The sequence below is a fragment of the Suncus etruscus genome, chromosome X (assembly GCF_024139225.1).
Source record: "Suncus etruscus isolate mSunEtr1 chromosome X, mSunEtr1.pri.cur, whole genome shotgun sequence".
Lineage (NCBI taxonomy): Eukaryota > Metazoa > Chordata > Mammalia > Eulipotyphla > Soricidae > Suncus > Suncus etruscus.
The window spans coordinates 71,377,515-71,405,486 of NC_064868.1; the positions used below are offsets into that span (position 1 = coordinate 71,377,515).

Here is a 27,972-nt window from a genome sequence, read left to right on the forward strand (position 1 = left end):
GTTGCCAGTATCCTGGTGGAGCTACGTGGTTATGCCGCTCCATTAATAATTTTGGTTTTTTGGCACTGGCCTTCCTCAAATAGTGAGACTGTGCAACAATTAGGGAACTGAATTGTGCTTCCCTGAGCAACTTCACACCTATGTATTTGAAATGGACACAATCATGTTAGAAAGTTTCAATAAATCAAAGTTTAGAATCATCATATAATAGGTTACTCACCTGAAAATTTCTTTTTTTCTCACCTGAAAATTTCTAATAAACATCTTCACTTTCTTACCAAGTCCTTAACACTATGTATTGATTTTCTACATAGAGATGAAGTTAATTCATAATTCAGTCTGCATGCTATTCCATATACTACTCATTAAGTTTCCTACGAAAGCAGTTAGTTACATTGGGGCCGGAGAGATAGCACAGCGGTAGGGCTTCTTTGACTTGTACACGGCTGACCCAGGACAGACTTGGGCTCGATTCCCGGCATCCCATATGGTCCCCCGAGCCTGCTACACCAGGTGGCGCTCAGGGGTTACTCCTGGCTCTGTGCTCAGAAATCACTCCTGACAGCCTCGGAGGATCATATGGGATGCTGGGAATCTAAGCACCATCAGTCCTGGGTCGGCTGAGTGCAAGGCAAATGCCCTATCACTCTATCTCTCTGGCCCCAATGTAACTGGTTTCGTAGGAAACTTAAATATATAAGGGTTATTAACTCTAAGAATTGTTATAAGGTAGGACATGTAGTTAAAATGTTAAGTGTAGGGGCTGGAGAGATATCATGGAGGTAAGGCGTTTGGTGGTTCAAATCCCGGCATCCCATATGGTCCCTCGAGCCTGTCAGGAGCGATTTCTGAGCACAGAGCCTGAAGTAACCCCTGAGCGCTTCTGGGTGTGACCCCCCCCCAATAAAATAAAATGTTAAGTGTAAAGTGTTAAAATGCATGTCCTGCCTACATAAAACCAGTGTACAATCTCAGTACCCCCCAAAAGAGTATTCTAAAACATTTCTTCAAAGATGTTGGATGAGTATACAACTCCATTTGCAGCACGTATGGATGCTTCTATTAGCTTAACATTTTTTTTAAAAAAAATATTAGTGTTTTAATATTTATTTATTTTCTTTTTTGTTTTCTGGGCCACACTCAGCAGTGCTCAAGAGTTACTCATGTTCAGAAATCACTTCTGGCAGACGCGGGGGACCATAGTGATGCTGGGGATCAAACACTGGTTAGCAATGTGCTATCACTCAGGAACATTTTTTGTTTTGTTTTTGGGCCACACCCAGTGACGCTCGGGGGTTACATCTGGCTATGCGCTCAGAAATTGCTCCTGGCTTGGGGGGACCATATAGGACACAAGGGGATTGAACTGCAGCAGACGTCTTACCAGATGCACCACTGCTCCAGCCCCACACTCCGGCACTTTTAAGATTTAATTTTGTCCATTATGATAGGTGTGCTAATGTAGCATGATCACTTAATTTGTATTTCCTGTATGATCACCAGAGATGCCAACTATCTCTTAATAGCTCCTCATATCATTTTCCTTTATTTCTATTTGTAACTGCTCTAATATTCAACCTGTTATGTATTCAAGACACTACCATTTTGTTTTATGATATTATAAACTTCTAAATCCATGCATTGTCTTTGAAGTTATAATTTTTGTCATATCAATTTTCTCTGCAGAATATAATTTATTTTATTTTTAAGATAAATTACTTTATTTAAATACTTTGTATCACATAGCTGCTCTTTATATATTTGTCCAAGGTCAATGCCACTAACAATGTAAAATTCCCTCCAGGAATGTCCCTAGACTCCCCACCTACTCCCCCATTCCTTAGCCTTGGCAGGCACAAAGTAATATATTTTATATCACTTGTTTACAGGTAAGTGGAAATAAAATCATTTTTTAAAAAGTACGGTAATAAGAAAACTTGTGATAATCAATGTATCTTGCAATGAGGTCATTAAGTCATTATCAGAAAGTTTTCTAAACGATTTGTTGATAATTGGTTCTCTGTTGTTTTTAATTTTTTAAATAATTTAATTGAATCACCATGAGATACTTACAAACTTGTTCATTATTGGATTTCAATAATATGATGTACAATACCCATCTCTTCACCCCCGGCATATTTCCTACTAATGTTCCCTCTCTCTCCTCTCTCCTCTCTCCTCTTTCTCTCCTCTCTTCTTTCTCCCTCTTCTCTCTTTCTCTCTCCTCTCACACTTTCTCCCTTTCTCCCTCTCTCTTTATCTCTCTTCCTTTTTTATTTTCTCTTTAGACACTAGTTTGCAATATGGTTACTGAAGAGAGGTATCATATATATATTACTTTACCTTCTTTTGCCGCCCAGTTCTAGTCGAGTGATCATTTCCAATTATCATTGTCATAGTGATTTTTTCTCTTCCCTATTTCATTGCTATTTGTAGTAAGCGTCCTAGCGTGGACTGATCTTCCTGGCTGTCGTCTCTAGTGTCTCTGGATTTTAATACCATACTATCTTTTTTTTTTTTTTTTTGGTTTTTGGGCCACACCCAGCGGTGCTCAGGGGTTACTCCTGGCTGTCTGCTCAGAAATAGCTCCTGGCAGGCACAGGGGACCATATGGGACACCGGGATTCGAAGCAACCACCTTTGGTCGTGGATCGGCTGCTTGCAAGCCAAGCGCCGCTGTGCTATCTCTCCGGGCCCATCCATACTATCTTTTTATGCATGATTTATTTCAAATATATATAAGAGGTAAATTATTATGGATAGTAAAAGATATAAAACATGCAATAGTATCAAAAACAAACATATATATATATACATGTCACAATTAAATGACAAATAGTATTAAGACATCTTGTTATTTATATAAAATGTCCCCTCCCTCCACATGTGAAAATCAATACTAAATGAATGAAATACTTTAATGTAATAAACAAAACTTTTCGAAGTATTAGAAGATAGAAAGAAATTATATGACAAAAGTTCAGGGAATGCATTTTTTTTTCTTGTGTTCAAATTATACTTCTGGCTCTGTGCTTAGGGATCACTCCTGGCATTTCTTGGCGAAATGGTGCCAGGAATTCAGCCCATGCGAGTTGTATTCAAGCCAGCACCTTACTCATTTCGTGATCACAAAGCATTCAAGAATTTTTTTAAATATGTAAGTATAAATATAAAGGCAAATATTAATAAATAAATCAATTAAAAATAAAAATTTCAGTCCAGTTGTATTTTCACATGTAAAATTAATACTATGCTGATATACTCTGACAATATTGACAGTGCTGTATACTAAAAGGAAAATATTTCCTTTAAATTAGACTTGGGGCATAGAGAGATAGTACAGTGGGTAAGTTGCTAGCCTTGCAAGTGGCCCATACAGATTCAATCCCTGGCTTCCCATATGATTCTCTGAACACTACCAGGAGTGATTCCTGAGTGCAGAACCCAAAGTAGCTCCTGAGTACTGCAAGTTGTGGCCCAAACCACACCCCCAAAATAAATTAGAGTATTTACACAAAAATACTTCAAAATATATGGAAAATCATATGCTTTTTGATTTGATCATTTAATAAGTTTTAGCATCAATTTTATTATTAGAATATTTTAAGCATGCTACATTATATAAAACAATTTTATAAACAATAAAATATAGAAAGAAAATGTTATAGTGAAAATATAAAAATGTCTTAAACATGGTATAATATAAAAATAAGATACAAATTATTGTTTTGTGTTAAAATGTGTGTTTAAAGAACACATACTGGAATCATGTAAGCAAAATTATGACAGTCAACAAGTAACAAAATTACATTTGATTTTTATTTTTCATGTTTTTGTATGTTTCATGTTCTACATTGATTAGTACTTAATAATCCCATAGGAAGGTTATTTAAATTTAATTTCGTCATTCCAGTTTCTTTTTTTTGTGGTTTTTGGGTCACACCCGGCAGTACTCAGGGGTTACTCCTGGCTCCAGGCTCAGAAATTGCTCCTGGCAGGCACGGGGGACCACATGGGACGCCGGGATTTGAACCGATGACCTTCTGCATGAAAGGCAAACGCCTTCCCTCCATGCTATCTCTCTGGCCCCCATCATTCCAGTTTCAATGATCAAAACCTCCTTTGATTGTTTCTCTTGTTAGCGCTAAATCTCGAGGGTGAGATGTCTATGAATGTACTCAGTTTTTGGATGTTTACTTTGTGAATAGTACAGTGACTATGACTACCATTTTGCCAATAGTACAGTGACTATGACTACCATTTTGCCAATAGTACAGTGACTATGACTACCATTTTTCAAAGTCAAGAAACGTACTCAGAGATAAAGCAGTTTTGCTCAGTTTAAATAACAATGGTGAAGTAGATTTGAATGTAGGTCTTCTCATCCATACTCAATTTATAGTAATTAAATGTCATTCACAGGGGCTAAAATACAGTTTCCAGAGACTAGCAGTGAAATAAATGAGAAGTTGTTTATAAAAATATAATTGACATTATATATTTAAATTAATGTTCTTATAAACCACAGAATCTCAATAAAAATTTAAATTACTTCCATATAGAACTTTTGAACTTAGATTCCAGATATGAAAGAAATTCCGTGACTCATAATATGATGTAGAAATGGGAATGACAAATAATAGAAAAGAGCACTGCCCATCAAAAGAAATTATGTTTAGCTTAGTCATGTCAGCAATTAACTCGTTGCTCGGAATCTCAATATTTCTAATCATAGAATAATTGAATTAACAATATGAAACATTAACTTACTCAGCGTCCTATACTTTGGTGTTGAAAAATATGTGGCTAAAATATGTGTAAAATTTATTAATTCTGTTTTTATAGCTTGAATTTACTGTAAAGAAATAATCTAGCATTCTGTGATATTCCTTAATTGATGTTAATATTATTCTGCTCCAGAAAATTCTCCCTTATATTTACTACAAGATCACAAAGGATATAGTGGGTTGATTAAAATGAAGGTATATAGAATGGTGTGAGGCATCTAAAACAAGTTTTGTTGCCAAGAAGATAGATCAAAGGGCTGTACCATATGCTTAATGTGCTGAAGGGAAGGTTTCGATCCTCAACACTATTGGAAAGACCCAAACCAATGCACTGGAATTAGTCCCTGAGCAAGCAAGGTGTAGGGAAAAGGGAGGGGAAGGGAGGGAGAAAAGGAGGAAGAATTGGGTAAGGAGAAGAGGAAGGAAATAGAATGGAAGAGAAACAAAGGAAGGAAAGTGTGGGGAGAAAGGGAAGGAAGGAGGGAAGGAACGAATAAAGGAAGGGAGGGAGGTTGAGAAAGAGGGAGATGAAGGGAGGGAGGAAGGAAGAAAAGCCTTTGAGCCCAAAAGACTGAGTTTAAACCCAAACTTAATTGTAAACTTAATGGTAAATTATTGCCCCTTTCCTCACCAGTCTTCTTTTTATGTTAATGATTTTGGGTCACAACCAGTGATTCTAAGGGTTATACTAATAGCTATGCACACAGAATTTATTCCTGGAAGTGTTCACAGTTCCAGGGGCTGAATGGGATGCCTGGGATCAAACCCAAGTTGATTGTATTCAAGGCAAGTGCCCTACTAGCTGTACTACTTACTGTCCAAGACCCTCTGAATTAGTCTTTTTATCAAAAAGAAATAGTACCATCTATTTCAAAAAAGTCTAAGAAAATAATAATAACATAATTTTTACTGCTACATTTAAAAGCAACTTTAGAAACAAATCTCATTTTAACCTACCTTATAATATAAAATCCTTTGTGATTCAAACTGTAGTACCACTCTGCATCATTATAAAATTTATTTGTATAAAGTTCAGCTTTTTCTTGTTCATTCCAAGAAATGTCTATGAATAAAATAGACTATATGTAATAATAGTAAATATATGGATATATCATTTTCATGCATCAACAATGTTATTTCACATACATTAAATCTGAATACATATCAGGTTACAGTAATATATTTTTAATGAGTAGTTAACAAAACTGAGTCTAACATAGCACATATTCTGTTTTTCTCCCTAGACAAAGCATACATCATTTTTATAATAATAATTTTTATTTTGACCAACGTGGATTACATATATTTCACAGTAATATTTTAGGTACATAATGACATTGAATCATGGGCATTCCCATAACCAGTGTTTCCTCCCTCCATCTCTGTTCCCAGCATGCACCCCATATCCCTCTCCCTTACACCCCAGGCTGCTAGTATAAGTGGTTCCCTTTGTGTCTAGCTTGTTGTAGATTGGGTATCGATTCTGCTGTGGTGGGCTTCGGATTTCGTGTTTAAATCTGATCTTTTGTTATTACTACTTAGTGATCATACAACTGTTTGGTCTTGGTATCCTCCATTATTTCCCCCTCAATTTGTGAGGCAGAACAAGATGATTCAAGTTATGCAATTCTGTTTGAAGGAAAGAAAAAAATAAAATGGGGCAAAAATCAAACAAGCAAAAAATGGGCAGAGTCCTTCTAGAGGCTATAAATATCAATTTGAGAGAAGAAAGGGAAAAAGGAAGAGAAATACAATACAAAAAGAAAAATTAAACAAAATTCCAAAAAGCACCACAGCAATAAAGCACCACACAATAATCATGGTCCTGAAATCAAAACAAAACAAAGCACAAAAAATGGAGAAAAAACCCAACAACAATAACAAAACCAAAAAAATTATTTTGTGCTGCTTCTTTTTTTCTGCATAGGCACAGTAAATATTGCAGAGATTAGAAAGGGAATACCTTTGGCCTAAGCGATGGGTTTCTCCACCCTTGAAGTATACTGTCATGGGAATAACTACAGACTTCACACATGTTCATTTACTCTCCCCTAAGTCCTTTTCTGGTGTATAGAAACCTTCTCCTCCATCATGGATGATAAAATCAGATCTCTGTATCTAGAGATCTTGGTATCTGCAAAGGTCAAAGGATAGAGCCTAGGATGGAGTCTTTCTTTACTGATCTAGAAGTTCTGTTCCATCACTGTTGTTTTAATCAGTCTTCTGTAGTTGGTGCTCTTGTTTTTTTGCACTGATACTAGGATGAAGCCTAGGATAGTCTTTCATTATGTTTCCAGAAGACCTGCTCAGTTGCAGTTGTCCCAGTCAGACCTCTGTTTTGAACCATTATGATAAAATAGAAAAGGGTCATTGCACAGCCTATTGTAAAAATATGGCAAGAAAGCATTGGTTTAAATTTGATGATCAAGAGGCTGGTGAGGTGGCGTTAGAGGTAAGGTGTCTGCCTTGCAAGTGCTAGCCAAGGAAGGACCATGGTTCAATCCCCTGGCGTCCCATATGGTCCCCCCAAGCCAGGGGCAATTTCTGAGCGCTTAGCCAGGAGTAACCCCTGCTCATCAAAAGGGTGTGGTCCCAAAAACCAAAAAAAAAATTGATGATCAAGAAATTTCCGAAAAAAGCTAACTCGTCTATAAAATCTTTAGGTGCTTATTGTCTTTTTTATACTTTAAAGAAACCTGCTGGTATGAATATAGCTGTTTAAATTAGCAGATGTTTAACTTGATACTCTTTAGAGATGTCTATAACAATGTTCTACTGTCTTTGACAACAAAAAAATAGCTGCAGGGCCGGCAAGGTGGCGCTAGAGGTAAGGTGTTTGCCTTGCAAGCACTAGCCAAGGAAAGTTCGCGACCGTGGTTCGATCCCTTGGCGTCCCATATGGTCCCCCCAAGCCAGGGGCAATTTCTGAGCACTTAGCCAGGAGTAACCCCTGAGCATCAAATGGGTGTGGCCCTAAAAACAAAAAAAAAAGAAAAAGAAAAAATAGCTGCAAGATTGAACCCTCATTATAGTGCTCATTATTAGAATGTTTCAGTGTCTTAATTTCTATTCTCTTTACAATAATCTGTAATGCTTATGTCAACAGTGATCTGTGGAGATATAGTTTGGTTATCCTAGTTTCACATTACAGTGATATTTTCCATTGGACTCCTAATACAATGCTCATTATGATGTCCTAACAAATATTTTAAATTAATTCATTTTTCATTTGTTTTTACCTGCTTACATATTCTAATGTCTCTCTACATAGAGTTCTTTGGATAAAGCACCTAAATGCCATAGACTCTTTTTACAGTGCTCATCACCCTATATACCTTAGTATTCTATTCTTAAATATTGATTGTTTTAAGAATGTTCTATGCATGTTCTAAACCATGAAGTCCATTTTCAGCAAAGTTCCCCTCCATCAATGTCGATTACTTGAAGGAACTAAAAATCTTTTTCACCTGGCATGACAGCTTTATAGTTTGAAGCACTTTGACCCATTCTACCTGGGTCAATGTTTCCTATAGATTGATCCTTTTGTCCGTTTATGTGTGAGTGTGTGTATGTGGTGGCCACCTCTATGTTTACTGTTTTAATGTATACATGTATTATAATTAATGTCTGTTCATATTGTATTTAGCCATTCCTTATTCCCGGGAAGAAGATGATGCCACTGCTGCAGTCGCACTGGTGCTTATGGTGCCGCGCCAGTGTAAGTTTGAAGGATCAATATAAATTAGTGGGGCTATAGCAGCACCATTGTCGTGTGAACTGTTCATGGTCCTCTCCAGTGGCTCATCCTGCATGAAGGTCTTCTGCTCTGGATCGTTTTGGAGCCTGGGGCTCTTGTTTATATATGACTATAAAAACGACTGAATGGGATTCATCAAACTTAAAGGCATTCTGCACAGAGAAAGAATTTACCATCAAAATAAAAAGGCAGGGAAATGGAAGTGAGTGGTGAGGAAGGTTGAAAGTAATGGAGGCAAGAAACATTTCACAGAGCAATGTGAAGATGAATGTCAGAGAAATAGATCTCAGAGAAGATACTATTACAATTAACAAAATTTCAGCAAGAAGACCTTTATAGAATCAATCTAATCTTTTGAGTCACAAATTAACTTTGTTTTATTATCCTCTCAAATTATTATAAAAATTATAAAATTTCTAGCCCAGCAGAGATAAAATGAACTTTCCATACTAAAAAAAATTTCAGGGCCTAGTTGCTCCACTAAATTGACAAATTTCAAGACAGTATAAAAGGATCAGCCATTTCCATTTCTAGCAAGTACAAACAATTCTGAGAATATTTAAAAACAGTTATGAGACTATTGCTAATGACCCCTCATAAAATGAACTAATGGAAGAGCTACATTTGATGTTGAGACATACTTGGTTTACTGTAACCCAGTATGCCATTTATGAAAAAAGACGGGATGCTTATTGATAGTCATCTGTTTACTTTAAGTTGATGAATACAACATTCAAGGAACTGACACCTAATAATATTGAAAATCAGTCTCAATCAATAAAAATAAATAAAATTACTAGCAACTGAAAACAGTCTATTGAATGAAAGAATACATAAGAAAACCATACATGTGGCAAATATTTAATATAAAAGTACATTAAAAAGTGATAAAATTCAACAAGAACCTAATTAAAATGGACAGAAGTGGAGCTGGAGAGATAGTACAAGAGATACAGCACCCCCCTTGCAGCTGTTCAACCTGAAATCAATCCACTATTCCAGGATTGATCCCTGAGCATAGGGCAGGGAGTATGCTCTGAACATTGTTGTCTGTGGCTGAAAAAAAATGAGCTGATGGTCAACAGGCACATAAAGGATGTCCACCATCTCTTATTAGGAAAAGCAAATTCAAACAATGAGGTTCACATTTATAAGAGTAGTTCTTATCAAAGGACAAGAAAGAAGAAGTACTACAGAAATTTTGAAAAAAGGGAACATTGCTGGATGGAAAGCAAATTAGTATAGTCTCATGAAAAGTAGCATGTGAACCCACAAAAATAAGAAGCAAAAATAAAGTTTATACATCTGATTGTCCCACTTTTTGGTCTTTACCCAAAAAATACACACTAATTCAAATAGATCTCAGCACACCTATATTCATTGCAAATTTTTATAACATGTAAGAGTTAAAAAAAACTAATTGTTCACTGACAGATTATTAAAGTTTAATCAACAAATCATGTGATATAGTTTTAAACTATAATAAATTAGGCATCCAAAACATTCTGCTTTTATATTTGAGTTGTATTTTCTTTTTTTTTTTTTTTTTGGTTTTTGGGCCACACCCGGCGGTGCTCAGGGGTTACCCCTGGCTGTCTGCTCAGAAATAGCTCCTGGCAGGCACGGGGGACCATATGGGACACCGGGATTCAAACCAACCACCTTTGGTCCTGGATCGGCTGCTTGCAGGGCAAACACCACTGTGCTATCTCTCCGGGCCCCTGAGTTGTATTTTCTTAACTACTACAATGTTTTATGCTAAGGTTTTTTCATTGGTTAGTGATAAAATACTATAGAACAAGACATAATATTCCAGTTCCCAGCACTAATAAAATTTGAATATGCATCATAAATAAAATATGTACAGATATAAATTTGATTTAAAAGTAGTTAAGTTTGATAAGTCAACTAAAAAAGGTGTTGAGAAAATAAACATCCTCCTTAAATGTTTTGTTTTTTTTTTGGTTTTTGGGTCACATCTGGCGGTGCTCAGGGGTTACCCCTGGCTGTCTGCTCAGAAATAGCTCCTAGCAGGCACGGGGGACCATATGGGACACCAGGATTCGAAACCAACCACCTTTGGTCCTGGATCGGCTTCTTGCAAGGCAAACGCCACTGTGCTATCTCTCCGGGCCCACCTTAAGTGTTTTAATTCATTAAAAACAGTGTGAACTTCATCTGCTAAAAGTTTATTTCAACATTTATGTTGGTTTTATTCAAGCAAATTTACTTTTAGTATGATCAAAAGTGTATACTTCACAAATCTGAACATTTAATATGTGGATAACTATAGAACTAGGTAGCAAGAACCATACTGAGTGAAATCAGAGGTGAGGGGAAGAGAGAGAATTATGTTGGTCATATGTGACATAGAAACTTAGGAAAGAACAAATGGTCAAAGGACTCAGAATTGGACTCAGTCTAATTAGTCTGAGATGATATGAGGGAAAAGAGAATAAATGGGAATGGTCCTTGAAATACTGGCATATAGAAGCAAGCATACAAGTGGAGGGTAGAATATTGGAAAAATATGTGCATAACTGTAGCATTAACCTTATTGTAAGTCACAGTACCTTGATAAAAATGAGAATAAAATAAAATAATAACTAACAACATGTTAGAAATGACTTTTAAGAAATTAAAAATGGGGGCCCGGAGAGATAGCATAGCGGCGTTTGCCTTGCAAGCTATTTCTGAGCAGACAGCCAGGAGTAACCCCTGAGCACCGCCGGGTGTGACCCAAAAAAAAAACAACAAAAAAACAAACAAAAAAAAGAAATTAAAAATGGATTACCAAAAGATTAATGCTGAGGAAATTTAGAATTCATAAACAATCTTTAGTTTAATGAGAACATATATTTGTAGAAATAAAATTTAAATACAATGTCTCCAATTAATACAATAGTAAACCCTAGGAATTATTGTTGACATTTTAAAACAAGGTGTAATTATATAAACTGACTCTAAAGCTAGAATAGTAAAGTTTTTAATTAAAATGTATTTCAGGACTTTCCTTGTTTTGACATAAGCTACTATATACGATCTGAGATATTGGTAAAATCTTGAACTTCCCTTAGCATACTTAATAATAAGTAAACATACTTCTGTGACAATATAATTTATTAAAGATGACCATTTTTAAGATGATAAAATCAAACTTTTAATTTAAGGGTTGAATAATTCATATAATTGTATGCTTATCCCTCTTCTAAATCAATGTTTTTGGTTTTTTGGGGGCACCACACCAGGCGGTGCTCAGGGGTTACTCCTGGCTCTGTGCTCCGAAATTGCTCCTGGCAGACTGAGGGGACCATATGGGATGCTGGGAATAGAACCCAGGTCTGTCCTGGGTTGGCTGCATGCAAGGCAATCGCCCTACCACTATGCTATCTCTCCAGCTCCCCTAAATCAATTTTAATTCCACATTATCTCAATTATTTTTGTTTTGTTTGTTTGTTTTCTTGGGTCACACATGGTGGTGCTCAGGGGTTATTCCTGGCTCTGTGCTCAGAAATCACTCCTGGCAGGCTCAGGGGACCATTTGGGATGCTAGGGTTCGAACCACCATCCATCTGGGTTAGCTTCATGCAAAGCAAATGCCCTACCGCTGTGCTATCTCTCCAGCCCCCATATTATCCCAATTCTTTTTTTTTTACTTTTTTTTTTGTTTTGTTTTTGGGCCACACCCCGCGGCGGTGGCACTCAGGGGTTACTCCTGGCTATCTGCTCAGAAATAGCTCCTGGCAGGCACAGGGGACCATATGGGACGCCGGGATTCGAACCAACCACCTTTGGTCCTGGATCGGCTGCTTGCAAGGCAAATGCCACTGTGCTATCTCTCCGGGCCCATATTATCCCAATTCTATGGTCAAATCTGACATTGACAATGAAGTTGGTAAAAACAAAGTTGAACTTACTAAGAATTGAGGATTTTAATCCACCTGCTTATTATTGGTGCCCTAAATAATTTTCATGAAGACAAGGAGTTATGGGGTCACTTGTAATTTTTCCTTTAAAATGACATTGCCTCAACATATTTCTTTTAATTCCTTTCCTCAAACAAGTCTTGGTCTTTTTTATTTTATCAAAATCTCAGCCACTCTTCTCTCTAGTAAATAGTTTCATATGAATCTTAGTCTATAGGATTATTCTGTATTTATCTATTTTTTCATTCCTTTTAAATGAACTTAAATCCTAATTCAGGTCCTCAATGCCAATAAGCACAACTTAGCTTTATTGATATTTATTTGGGGGTAAATTTCAGTTTTTTAGAAGAATATTTGTTAAAATTAACCCTTATTTAAGGTTTTCCATCATAACAGATTTCTTCTTTAGTCTTAAAGGTAGGTGGTCTTTCCCATACTTGAAGGTTAGAAAATTGGGATTCCATAAAATAAAAATAACTTGTCACGTGTTATTGGGTGGATCTTTACATAAAACTCTGCTGTTGATCTTATTGTTATTTGGGGGCCATACTCAACTGTGCTCAGTACTTACTTCGGATCTGTGCTCAGAGATCACTCTTGGGCTTTAGATTGCCTTGTGTGCTGTTAAGAAATATTATACTGTGTTACAATCTGGGGACTTGAGGGACGAAGTAATTGTACATGGTTTCTGTCTTATTTATCTTAATGTTCTTTGGCTGAAATTTCAAAGTTAAGATATCAGCAAGGGGACTTCTGAGAATTATGTTATGGGTGATTGTCCTTCCACTGTAACTTTACCTTGTCCTCTTTCTTTGCATCTTTGTTCTCATAATTAAAAATAAAAAATTAAAAAAAAGATTGAGCCTGAGAGACCTGGGTGCAAGAAAAGCACTCTACTTGCTGTACTATCACTCAAGCCCAGCATAAAATTTTGTATGCATCCTCCTGACTATTTTCATTACAAATACATAACTGTCACACACATTGCAAATAACAAAATAAATAATCTCTAACTTTGAGGAATTGGCAAATTTAGAAAGTAAGATAAGAGATATACAAAAGAACTATGGTTCAGAAAATACAAAATTTCATAACTGTAATCAGATATAAAGTGTGGTTTATTCCTGCTAAAAAGTTTTTTTTCTGTTTTTTTTTTTGGGGGGGCACACCCGGTAACGCTCAGGGGTTACTCCTGGTTATGCGCTCAGAAGTTGCTCCTGGCTTGGGGGACCATATGGGACGCCGGGGGATCGAACCGTCGTCCGTCCAAGGCTAGTGCAGGCAAGGCAGGCACTTTACCTCTAGCGCCACCGCCCGGCACCCTGCTAAAAAGTTTATAAAAAGTAAAGGTTGATCATTACTGCTATAGTTTTAGAAGAAAAATCTTTCATGGGGACGTATTTGTATGACTGTGCCACTGCACGAGATCATGCATTTTTGTTTCATACATAAACATAACTGAAATATTTTCCTAGATTAGGTCTCAAACTTCAGTGTACACCAAAGCCACCTGAAAAAAAGTTAAAGGAAATTAGTGGACACCTCTTCCAGGATATCTGATTCAGTAATCTTGAATTGGGGCCTGAAAATATGGTGGGTTTTTTTTTTTTGCTTGTTTTGTTTTGTTTTTTAATTTTTGGGCCATACCCGGCAGCGCCACTCCAAGGTTACTCCTGACTCTGCACTCAGAAATCACTCCTGGCATGCTTGGAGGGGGACTTTAGGCATGATACCGGGAATGAACCCGGGTCTGTTCAGGGTTGGTCATGTGCAAGGCAAATGCCCTACTGCTGTGCTATTTCTCTGGCCTCGTGAGAACAGGTTTTTGTAATTCCATAGTAGGAATGGTGATCTAGGAGCTACTCTTGAAAAACATTTTCCTAGAGTGTAGTGTTCCTGGAAGTCATAGTACATATAATCCTTCTGAAACAGAAATTCTTCCATTGTTTTCATTCCTTAGTTCTCTTTGTAAATTGATCCCACTTCAATCACACAGCACTTTTTACTAGTTTTCCTAAATCTCTGCCATTCATAATGTGCAAACTAAATACAATCAATCTTAAATGGAGTCACAATAAGAACAAATAAAATGATAATCACTTCACTTTTTAAATACGGTGGTAAAGCATAAACTTGACTCAATGATTTTAAGTACACAATTCAGTCTAATTTTGAATACTTCCTTTTTATTCAAAGAGCCTAAGATATATTCATTTTAGTCGTCACATCATACTCATACTAACTTTTGAATAAAATAAAAGCTTCTATTTTACCTTGAGCTGGTTAAACTTTGTCCTCTATTCTGGACCTAAATATTATCCATTACACTTATAATTGTCCCATTTAAATTCTATCTTCTATCTTGGCTAATTAGTTGAGGAGTTAAACTTGTTTATTTGTTAATTTGATCATCCCGTGACAGATACTTTGTTTCTGAAAACTATTTTGCCATGCATTCTAAGAGCTTAGTGTGTGAATATTTGTGAAAGTTTCAGGTATGAAAAAGTCAAGATGCATTAAGATTCATATAGGAGTGGGCATACTTAGCCAACAGTTTCATATTCTAATACATAATATACAGGCTCAGAAACTAACAAATAATCACTAACTTCTATCCATATATACCAACACTGCTAAATTCTGATAGTTAAATATTAATTCTAAGCATTTCCAAATATTCTACCTACATTCTATTTAGAATAGTGGTTTTCAACTGCTTGTCTATGAATAGGTATCAGTCTGCAAAAATGTCCTGTCAAATATGAGATTCAGTTACGTGAGTACCATTTAACACATGGTACAGCTTGAATATTCAGCAGTGGTATTATAAATATTGGCATATCTTCTTATTATAAACAATGATTTTAATGTCTGCCTTAGTAGTCTACAGTTGTAAAAAATATTGTATACCACTGATTTAGGATTAGAATAAACAATGGAACAATCCTGATGGTACAGGAATATGACTAAACATTTATTTGGGGGGCACACTTGGTGATTAGGGATTACTTCTGACCCTGCATGTAGGAGTTAGTGCTGTTGGTACTTGGGGACCATACGGAATGCTGGAGATTGAACCCTGGTCTGCTGTGTGCAAATCAAGATAGTAACCACTGTACTATCTATTCAGCCCAATGATGAGTCATATTTAAAACTATTTTCCTAATTATTTTCTATAACTTTCTATCATGTACTATAATTGAGTTATTTTACAGTATTATTTCCATTGTATATTTTGAGCACTGATCATAGATCATGGCACACACTGAAAAGTATTCAATCAATGATTATTTTTGTTTTGGGGGTGCCTATACTGAGTGGTGCTCAGGGCTTACTCCTGGGTCAGAGTTCAGGGATCATTCCTGGAGGGCTCTGGGGACTATATAGAATTTCAGGCATTGAACATGGTTGGCCCATGCAAGGCAAATAACCCAATTGTTGTCCTATTACTCCAGGCCCCTCGATGATTAAGGGAAGACTGTTAACTCAGTTTTCTTAAGGTGGACCTGACAGAAGGATATGGAGAAATGGAAAACCTTGTTATATCATTGTTATGCAATGTGACTATCAACTATAGTCATTATGGATAGAACAGAGGGCAATGTATTATGTTTGCCTTGCATGCTCTGTTCCTGGGTTAGATCCCTACTATTATAGTCCACCAGCCCTACCAGGAGTGATTCCTGAGCACAGAACCAGGAATAACAATTGCACACTGCCAAGCATGGCCCCCAAAATAAAATAAAAAACTCATGAACTATATAAAATCAAGACTATCTTTTCATCTAAAACATAATCCAGCTAATTATTTTTGACAAAAAGAAGAGGTAAATAAACAAGGGGGGTAATTTTGTTTGGCTTTGTACTATGATTATATTGTACCATATGATTATACCAGGTGCAAATTTATTGTTGTTATTAAACAGTTTTTAAAAAATTCAATAAATACAAAGTGGCTACAAAAAGTCAAAATTCTCTGAACAAAAATTTAAGATGTTTTTCTGTCTTCTCATATGTATGTTTATGTAGTTGCCTTCTCATATGCATGTTTACTTAGCATACTTTTTTTGAGGGGGTTGGAGTTGACCTGGCCATGTTTAGTGCTTAGAGATCACTCCAGGCTGCTCACCTGACATACCTTTTTTGTTCCTTTGTTTACAAACTCAATTTCCATTGGTAACCTTGGGGGAAATATCTATTCTTCCCTGTTTTGCAATTGTTAATTTTTCTGTTTGGCAGATTCTAATCAGTACTGATACTAACAGATCAGATACTAAATATACTTACACTTTATCTGTAATGATACTAACAGACACTACGTAACAGATTATCAGGATTGTTAACTACCATAAATAAAGCAAGTTCTTTATTAAACCATGTTTAATATTTCAATTGAAAGTGGACTTATAATAACTGAAGTCTTGACCATTGTTTGTCACCATTTACAGCAACTTAAATCTAACTAGGACTTCAAAAGCAAAGAATCACGATAGCATACCAGAAAACAATATTTTATCTTGTATCCACTGTGTATCTGGAACCATTTACACCATTATATAAAATATCATTCAAACCAAATAGTATTCTGTACATCATAAAATATTTTCTATATGCTAGGTGAAATTTTGCTGGGAGCTAAACATTGATGCAGAATATTGACCTAAAATTAAATGATAAAATGTCTCCTATGTGAAATTATCTTTGGTTATCATGTCTAAGAAAATTGTCTTAAGTTTACAACACACATTTAATATTAAAGTACTATCTGGTTATGACTATTAGTGTTTCCTTCCTCAATTATTGTCTGGTTTTGACTATTGATCAACATTCCTTATGCCTTATGAATTACTTTTTCTTATGATTTACTGCACAGCCATAGAAAAAACATTAACAAACTCAATGTAGAACTTCAAAATCCTAGATCATATTTATTTTGTTTTTATTTTTGGTCACACTTTTCGATGTTCAGGTGTTACTCCTAGTTCATATTTTAAATGCAAAAGCAACTTCATATTTTGGCTAGTCCAAAAACTTATTTCAAAACTGTCAAAACCCAAATGCAAGAAGCTTGTGATCTGTTTATTCACAAAACACTGGGGTTTATTACAGGGATTTAGGTGCTTGCCTTGCTGGAAACTGACTCTGGTTCTACCCCAGCACAATGTATAGTCTCCTGAGTCCCCCAGGAGTTATTCCCGATTTGAGAGCCAGGAGTAAGGCCTGAGCACCATGGGGTGTAGTGTAAAAACCAAAACAAACAACAAAAACAACAACAAAAAACACAGCACAGCCTAGCTATTCTACAACAGGATGTAGCTAGACAGAGACACTCATCCCCTGGCGAACTACAAGTGCAGCCAGCACCTGGAGACCAGCACTTCTACCAATGTGTGTGGCTAGGTCCCATGATAGAAGGCAGCTAGACTGAGACCAGTGGAAAGAGAGGCTTCTAGTCAATGGACCCCAGCACAGTACGTAAAAATCACCACACAGTAAAGGTGAAAATGGAGAAACAACACAGAACTCCATTTAGAGATTGAACATGACATTCCTTCAGAGTACCAGCCACCTATTTAGCCTTTATGAAAGAATTTTAGAGAAGAAATGTGGAGGATGTTCAAAGAACACTTTATGACATTGACACTAAAGGTATCTTCAACGAGGAAATACCTCTGTCCAACCAAGTGGAACAAAGATAAACAAATGGGATTACATTAAACAGTGAAGCTTCTGCACTTCAAAGGAAACAGTGATTAGGATACAAAAGCTACCCACAGATTTGAATTAGAGAGATGAAAATCAAAGCAATGAGTTATCATCTCACTACACAGAGACTGTCATAAACGCAAAGAGCAAGAACAACCAGTGCTAGGGTAGATGCTGTGAAAAAGGGATTTTCATTCAGTGCTGGTGGGAATTCTGTCTCTTCCAGCTTTTCTGGAAAACAAAATGGATATTCCTTGAAAAAACTGGAAATTGAGCTTTAATATAATCTGGCAATACCACTTCTAGGATATACCTTAGGAACACAAAAATGCAACAACAAAATGCTCCCTGAATTCCTACGGTCATTGCAGCACTATTTACAATAGCAGAATTGGTAAACAACTCAGATGCCTAACAACAGATGAGAGGCTAAAGAAACTGTGGTACAACCACACAAAGGAATACTATGCAGCCATTAGGAAAATGAAGCTATTAAGTTTGCTTATACATGGATGGACTATAGAGAGTATAATGCTGAGTGAAATGATTCAGAGGAAAAGAGAAAGAAATAGAGTAGTCTCACTCATCTGTGGAATATAAGAAAAATAAAAGACTGTATGGTATAATATCCAGAGACAACGGAGATGAGGATCAGAAGGACTACTCCATGGTAGGAAGCTGGCCACAAAGACCTATGAGTACAGTTAGAGTAAAGAAGGCTCTACTACGACAATGATAGTTGGAACTGATCACTCTGGAAAATAACTGGGTGCTGAAATGGATAAAGTGGCATGCATGGCACCCCTTCATCAACAACAGTGCAAACATCAGGGTCAAAAGGAAAAAGAGAAAGAGTACAGAGAGAGAAGCAAAATGTCTACTCCAGAGACATGTGAAGGTGGGGGTGGGTTCGGAAATGAGGGACACTGGTGGTGGGAAAGTTGCACTGGTGACAAGTGGAGTACATTCTATGACTTAGACCCAACTATGAACAATTTTGTAAGCATGTGTTTGATAAAGTAATTATATTTAAAAAAGAATAAGTAATAAACAAACACAAAATATAGAGGTTTAGCTCTGTTCTAGTAACTGGACTAGGCTAATTATATAATACTCTATGCTGGGGTTCTTCTCATTTGACCCATAGAAATAGCAAAGATAGGGTAATGCTGCATTTTTATCAATTTTATATATGTAAACAATGAATCCTTGCATATATACAAAGAGACTACAATTAAACAAGTGATAGAATTAGGTAAAAAGCTATTTTCCAGAAAGTGCAAGCCCAGAATATCAACCTGGTACCCCAGCCTCTTTAGCTGTGTTGCTACACTCCAACTAAGCTTCTGGGCCAGAATGTAGCAAGTTCTGACATCTGTATGCCCTCTGATTCCTGGTGTGCCACTCTGTGGCACAGAAGACCAAAACTACCCCCGGAAGACCAAACTGAGTGATCTTGCATACCAATGTGGACCTTAGGATCTTTAACTGTGACACAACCTTACTGCCAATCTCCTGAGTTAGAAAGTCACCAGTTCTGACGTTTTTCTGTTCTATGCTCCCCAAACTGCATGGATGATCTAGCATTCTTACAATGACAGTCCAATAAATATCTCCTATTTCTGGGGAAATGGGTAATAGCACTTCTGTCTCTCAAAGAGTATACAGCCTCAAAATTCAGTTAACCCAACAGAATAACTAGTCATCAAATTTCTTAGCATACTAAAATAGCCATGCATCGTAAAGAATATAACCTGAAATGCAGATGTATTATTAGTAACCATTTGGTAAAAACAATTCAATAGATCACTTCTCAAATCATGGGGAAACTGAAACTCCACCAATAAAATCCCCAAATGAAAAGAACAATGGGAAACTAAGGAGCTCAACTGCACTGAGAAAGTAAGATAATCTGCCATCCTGTCAAAATGCTTTAGCCTGATTGATGAGGATCTAAAATCAACATTTAATGCATGGGCAACAGAAATCAGGAAGCACTAACCAGTGAAATTAAGCAATCAATACAAGAAAAATCCAACCAACTCAAAGAATAACGCTTTCAGAAGATGAGAGAATTCATTCAAATGGAATTGGAAGGAGCTAAAGAACACATTAGCAATCCATGCTAGCAGAATTGCACAAGGAAACAGCCCTATAAATGAACTTGAAGACAAATTACAAGCCTGCATTGATAAGGAATGCTCTGGCATGGACCTACTCAAAAGAGACTTCCCTTAATACCCAGAAGACTTAACAACAACAAGGACCTGCTTTCAGGACAGGGCTTTCTTCATTGCCCTCTAATTGTGAGGTGAAACTAGAGGACGCTCTGCATCATCCTGACTTCGGTGTAAAATATGCATAGATTCCAGGATCTTTAACTACGAAGGCCTGACACCAACAACAGCGACTGTGTGAAAAATAAAAGTGTATTAGCATTACAGACAATAACTTGTGTTGGACAACCTACTATGCCTGGAGCCTAGAGTTGGTCTTATGCCAGAAAACTTCAGGGGTAAGGTCTCCTTGTATTTATGCCAAGGCTTTTCCTTTCCATGTCTCTCATGTTTCACTGGGCTTATGCAGACAACAATTTCCACTCTAACATCGTTTTTGCTGTGCTCCTTTGACTCTTATCCTTAAAAAAAGAGAGAGAAGAAAATAATAACTTTGTCTTTCTTTCTGAAACAAATGTATTGTGATTAATTTTGTCAACAACTAATATAATAGTATTAAATTTCAGATCAGGAAGTCTCAAGGTCTATCACTTAAACTTTTGAGGTTAACTTAAATTAATATGCATGTGCATGGAACTGTAAAAAAATGCTATGCTTTCAACGTTAAAGGAGTTGCATAAATTTTGTAGCTTTAGATTGCTAAGAAATGTTATAATGTACCAAAATCTGGGGACTTGAGGGACAAAGTAATTGTGCATGTGTTTTGTTTTATTTTTCTCAATGTTTTTTGGATGAAAGTTCAAAATTAAGGTGTCAGCAAGGGAATTTCTTCTGAGAATTCTGTTTATAAATGACTGTCTTCCGACTGTAACTTCGCCGTGTCCTCTTTCTTTGCATTTTTTGTCTTCATAAAATAAAAAAAAATTAAAAATAGAAAAAAGAGAGATATAAGAAGGGAAGAAAATTTAAGGCACCAAATGAACAATGGCATGACAAATATTCTCTGAATTAGAGAAATAACAGGTGATGAAAAAGGAAGCAGAAAAAATAATAAATATAATCACAGAACACTTTCCCATTCTCTGGAAAGAGGCAGCTGCACAAATCCAAGAGGCTAAGAAAGCACCAAGCAAAGAAAATTCAAACAGAATAACACCAAGACACAATATTCAAAATGGAAAACACCAAAGATGAGAGTAGGGCTTCTTACAGTGGTAAGAAAAAAACCTTAAATATAATGAAAGTACAAAAGTACATCAGATCTGCCATAAAAAGCCTCAATCAAGAAAAGAGTGGAAGGACATATACAATTTACTGAAAGAAGTATTTAGTCTAGCTTTCACTACCAAGAAAATCATTTATAAGGGAGGGATAAAAACACTCAAGAAAAAAAACTGGCAACATCCTTTATAACCAAACCAAGTCTAAATGAACTAATAAGAGGCAACTTATATAAATCAAATAACCAATGGTAGAAGAAACAACCCTACAGAGTATAATGGCATGACAGCCCTTTCTATCAATAGTTTTCATGAATGTTTTGGCCTAAACTCTCCCATCAAAAGGCACAGAGTAAAGGGATCAGGAAATAAACTCATCCATTTGCTGCTTGTAGAAAACACATTTAAATTTAAGGATAGACACAAGAGTAAAAGGAAGGAAAATAATTATACAAGCCACCAGAAAATGAAAAAAGCTGAAATAGCCATACTTCAGCAAACAACGTCAGGAAATTAATTAGAGACAAGGATACTATTGACCACAGAAACAAGAAACCTAGAAGTACCAACTGTAATCAAAATATACTCACCAAAAAATGGGTCAGAAAAGTTTGTAAGGCTTTTGCTCACAAACTTAGAGAAACACATGGATGGAAATGTGATAGTAGGGGGAAGTTTCAAAATGCCACACTCACCTCTGGATAGATCCAGTAGTACTATATCAGTAAGGACATAACAGCACTAAATAAGAAACTAGAAAATCTGCACTAATGATTTAATACAGGGATATCAGTCCTCCAAAGATGAATACACATCTTTCTTGAGTGCACACGGAACATTTTCTAGGATGAATGATATTTTAGGAGATAAGTCAAATAAACAAAAATTCACAAACTAAGAATCATAGTAAGCATCCTATTAGATCACGATGGCACAGAGGTAAGAGACTGATTATAAAAAATGTGGAGAAGCTCTTACAACTGGAGACTGAACAACATGCTGCTTAAAACAGCTGGATTAAAGAGAAAATCAAGGAAGAAATAAAGATATTCTTGAGACTACTGATTGTGAAGAAACAAATTATCAACATTGATGAAACATAGGAAAAGCAGAAATTAGAAGAAAACTTATAGTGATATAGGCCTAAATAAGAAAGAAGAAAAAGATAAAATCAGTGACCAAATTGCACACCATAAATATCAAGAAAATGAACAACAAAGGAATCCAAACACTAGAAGAAAAGGAATAATAACAAACAAATAAGAAATCAATAACACAGAGGCCGGAAAGATAGCATGGAGGTAGGGCATTTGCCTTGAATGCAGAAGCACAGTGGTTAGAATCCCAGTAACCCATACAGTTCCCCAAACCTGCCAGGAGCTATTTCTGAATGTATAGCCAGAAGTAACCCCTGAGTACTGCTGGGTGTGACCCAAAAACCAAAAAAAAAAAAAAAATCAATGATACTGAAAAGAATACAAAGAATCAATAAAATAATTTATTTCATTGGTGCTTTTTTTCTTTAAAGAATAAACTAGAGGGGTCAGAGGGATAGCACAGCAGTAGGGTTTTTGCCTTCCAAGTGGTTGACCCAGGATGGACCTGAGTTCTATCCCTGGTGTCCCATATGGTCCCCAAGCTAGGAGCGATTTCTGAGCACATAGCCAGGAGTAACCCTTGAGCATAACTGGGCGTGGCCCAGAAACCAAAACCAAAACAAAACAAGCAAAAACCCCAAAAGAATAAACTAGATTTACAAACTATTGGCAAGACTCAAAAGTAAAAAAGAGAAAGTGCTCAAATAAATTGGATCAGAAATGAAAGTGGAAAAATTACAATATAATCCAGAAATCCAAGACATCCTGAGAGTTTATCATGAACAACTTTACTCTGTGAAGACAAAGAACATAGAAGAAAAGGATATTAGGAAACATAATCTCTAAAACTGAATAAGGAGGAAACTAATAGCCTAAATAGGCCAATCACAAGCAAAAAAATTGAAACAGTAATTAAGAATCTGTGTAAGAATAAAATTTCAGACCTACATGGGTATACAGATGAGTTTTATTAAACATCCAGATAATTACCGCCATTGATCCGTCAATTATTCCAAAATATCAAAGAGATGGGAACACTCCCTTCTATGAAGTTAACGTTACACTGATACCCAAAGCTGACAGAGAAAATACCAAGAAAGAAAATCACAGACTAGTATCACTGATGAACACTGATTCAAAAATCCTCAAAGTCTTAGAATACTGAATCCAATCAATAGCATATCAAAAATTATATCTCATGATCCAGTGAGTTTTATCCTAGGGATGCAAGGATCATTTAATATATGCAAAGCAATATACAGCACTTCAGTAAAAGGAAAGAGAAATCATATGAGTAGAACAACTGATGCAGAGAAAGTTTTTGATAATATCTAATACCCATTCATGATAAAAGCCGTCAGAATGATAGGGATGGAAGGAACCTTGCTCAAGATAGCAACAGCCATCTACAAAAGCAGACAGTCAATATTTTTCTTAATGCTGAAAAGCTAAAAGCATTCCCACTGAGGTCAGACACAAGGCAAGGATATTCACTGTGCCGACTCCATCATAACAGTCCTAACAACAGCAATCAGGCAAGAGAAGAAAATCAGAGGGATTCAAATTGGAAAAGGAGATGTCAACTAATCTCTATTTGCAATTGATATGATATACACTGAAGACCCTAAAGAGTCCACAAAAACATCCAAGAAACAATAAACCAATACAGAAAAGTGACCAGCTACAAAATCAATACACAAAAATTGGTTGCAGTCATTTAAATGTATAATTAGAGAAGAAAGAGATCAAAGAATCTATCTCTTTTAAAATAGTATCAAAAACTGCCACGTACCTACCTAGCAATCAACTTAACAAAAGAGGTGAGAGGCCTACCTATACCACCAAAACTTAAAACACTTATGAACGAAATTGAAGGATACCTTGAAAAATAAGATGGGGAGGTGTTTCATTACCTAACTTGAATCTGTACTACATAAAGCCATAGTGATCAAAACAGCATAGTACCACTTTGGACCAATGGGTCAGAAAAGAATATCCTATGACAAATCCCCAAGTATATGGTCAATTTATTTTTGTTTTGTTTTGTTGTTGCTTTTGGATCATATTTGGCAGCGCTCAGGGGTTTCTTCTGGCTCTACACTCAGAAATTACTCCTGGGGGAGGGGGAAGCACAGTTTCTGAGTGCAGAGCCAGGAGTAACCCCTGAACACTGATGGGTGTGGCCTAAAAACAAACAAACAAAACAAAAAACCAAAACAAAAAACAACAAAGCCCTCCTGGCAGGCTTGAGGGACCATATGGGATGCCAGGGATCAAACCTGGGCTAGTCCCAGATCAGCCACATGCAAGGTAAATGCCCTACCCACTGTGCTATAGCTATGGCCCCAGTCAATTAAGTTTTAACAAGGAAGCTGAGAATATGAAAAAGAATAAAGACAGGTTCTTCAACAAATGGTGTTGAAACAATTGAATAAGTACATGTAAGAAATTAAAGCTAGATCAATATTTCCAAAAAAGTCAACTCAAAATGTATCAAAGACCTTGACATCAGATTGGAATCTATAATGTACATTGAGGAAAACAGGCAGAACACTCCAAGACCAAGAATGCAAAAGAGTTTTCAATAATATGATACCAATGAAAAGGACTAAAGAAGCAAATCTAATAAATGAGACTACATGCAACTAAATAGTTTCTGTATGGCAAAAGAAATATGAACTAACACTAAGGCAGCTAATTGAGTGGGAGATAAACATATCAGATATATTGTTAATATCTATGATATACAAATTACTCACACAGATGAAGCCCACACAAATTAAAAACCCCATAAAATGGGGATAGGAAATGAATCTATCTGAGGAAAATCAGCACATGCATGAAAATATTTTCTATTATATTTAGGGAAATCCAAATCAAGACACATAACAGAAATAACAGGCACAATCTGTGTCAGTGAACAATGGATCCTCATCAACAGCTGTTGGGAATCATTTCTGTTTCAACCTCTATGGAACAGTATTCAGTAAACTCAGAACCAAGCTGCCATACACCTAACCATTTCATTTTGGGTATCTATACCCACGACAGACAAACTTTCATTTGAAAAGATGTATGCACACCGCTATTAATGACAGCACTCAGTACAATAAGAGTTGGAATCAACATATATGTCCAACAAGAAATGAGAAAATCAAGAAGATGTGCTACATATATACGGTGGAATGCTACATATCTTTAAGGGGTGATTCAACCATGTAATTGTCAGCAACATGGATGAAAGTGGAAGATATTATGTTAAATAAAGTAAGCAGATGAAGGATAACTACAGGATGTTATCACTTATATGTTGATTTAGAATATATACTTGAAGGAATGCAGTGGTCTAAATGGCGGTTATCTAGAATTCTCTTGGCCCCAGGCTAGAGTGAACAGAAGGAAAGAAATTGAGGGGAGGTGGAGAAAGACAAATGTGAAAAAAGGGTCTCAGGTGCACTGGTAGTATTAAGAAATGGCAGAACTATATATGCAAACCATGGAGTCACCAACAATGATGTCTTGAAACAAATTTTATCCACCATACTTAAAAAGATGCCTTTTATAATTGGAGGCTGGGGTGGGTTTGGGGTTGGGGAGAGGTCTGGGAACATTGGTGAGGGAATGTTAACACTTGTTGGAATGCTGCTGAAATATTGTAAAAAGTTAACTATATATAATTTTGTAAATCAAAATGTTTTAAATAAAAATTAATAAACCACTTTCCCTAATGAGGCACAAGATGTAAATCTTTGAGACAAAGGCTTTGAGAATTTTACTGAATTTGGATTTTAACCTTCATTAAAATGCTTTCCCTCTTGCTGAATGTTTATTAAAAATGAAACAAAATATGCACATTTAATTATTTTCACCCCAGATAAGCCCACAAATCCAGGCTTATCTATGACACTCATTTTTCAAATGTGACCATTAGTATAAGTCAGTACATTTTAAAAGTATCACAGTACAGATAATTTTTAATTTCGTTATTTGGTAATTGGCATTGCTGTACCTATTAAAATATGTGAGTTTTTCTTCATCTTATACTGTGTTGAGATTTTTTTCAAAGTGAAAAGTATGATAGCCAGGGGTTTATCATTTATGAATGTTGGAATAGGGGTGGGGAAGGCATCATGGGTCTGGCACATAAACATACAGACTGGTGCCACACTACGTGCCCCCACCCCCACCCCCAGCTCTGGTAAGGGAATGGGGCAGCATTGCCTAGTATCATCCTTATTCAGTTGTACTGTATTCTTGGTTCCTAACATTGAACCCAACCCCGATACCTGAGTATGGAAGTATTCCTGTGAGCTGTTGAACACTGCTTAAGAGAAACCCCAAATTGTTAGAATAGGATCATTTTATGGGGTCATTTTAACAGGGCATCCTCCAGTGGAAAAATAACTTTTCCCACTCTCTCTTGGGATGAGAAACCTTTCGCTTTGGAAACAGGTAAGCATATAAAATAACACAGATAAACTAGAGATTCCAAAATTCATGACGTCAAATACTTTACTGACATCTTCCACAGTGGAATCGATTTCAACTATATCAGAAGCATTTCCAAAACTGCTTTAAAATACATTTAATGGCAAAATTTACAGTTTTTTTGTATTAGTAGGCTGTCTGGAAGTATATAAAATTTTGTGTAATCTAAACACCACTGAAATAGTCAAACATATATTTGTGTTAGGAGTAATATATTTTTGGAAGGCAACACTTAAAAAAAACTAAAACCACTTTTAAAATAGGACCAATAACCTTGTTTTACAAGGTCAGCCCTTCCAGCAAGAAAAAAAAATTTTTTTTCAAAGTGATTCCTGAACGGTGTGTTTCTGCTACACCATTTACTCTGAACAGTCCCCTACACCAGACACTGATTCTAAAATCCAACAGATCCTAATGGAAAGCTCGCATATACGCTCTCACGCCATCAAATGCCTAGTCTTTTCTCTCCTTAAATGCAGGAAGGCGGGTCTCTCCACTGCAGGGTGCTGAATTTCACCAAAGGAGATTTCCTCCTTATTATTTCGTTGGCTCTTCCCTATTTGATCTTTGTTCTCCTTTTCTTTTTCTTTCCCCATCAGTCCCCCTTCCGATTGAAAGATCATCCAACTCAACAGTTTGTCAGCTGGCCTCATCTGTTTTAGCAAACCACGCCATCCCTTTCTAGACATACTAAAGGCATCCTGGCTGAAAATCATGGGCTCGTTCTTTCCCTTCCAATTGCTGTCCTGGGAGTACCTGCAGCTCGTTTTCCTGGGGTCCCCCGTCCTTCTCGTCGGAGAGAGAAGTAGGGAAG

General features: G+C 36.4%; 1 long non-coding RNA gene across 1 annotated transcript; it reads right to left on the minus strand.

The window, feature by feature from the left end:
* On the minus strand, nucleotides 1-27,972 carry LOC125998615 (uncharacterized). The gene is made up of 3 exons (XR_007492086.1): nucleotides 27,915-27,972; nucleotides 5,745-5,850; nucleotides 1-138 (listed from the first exon to the last, which is right to left on the minus strand). It is a non-coding gene; the product is annotated as an uncharacterized LOC125998615 (long non-coding RNA).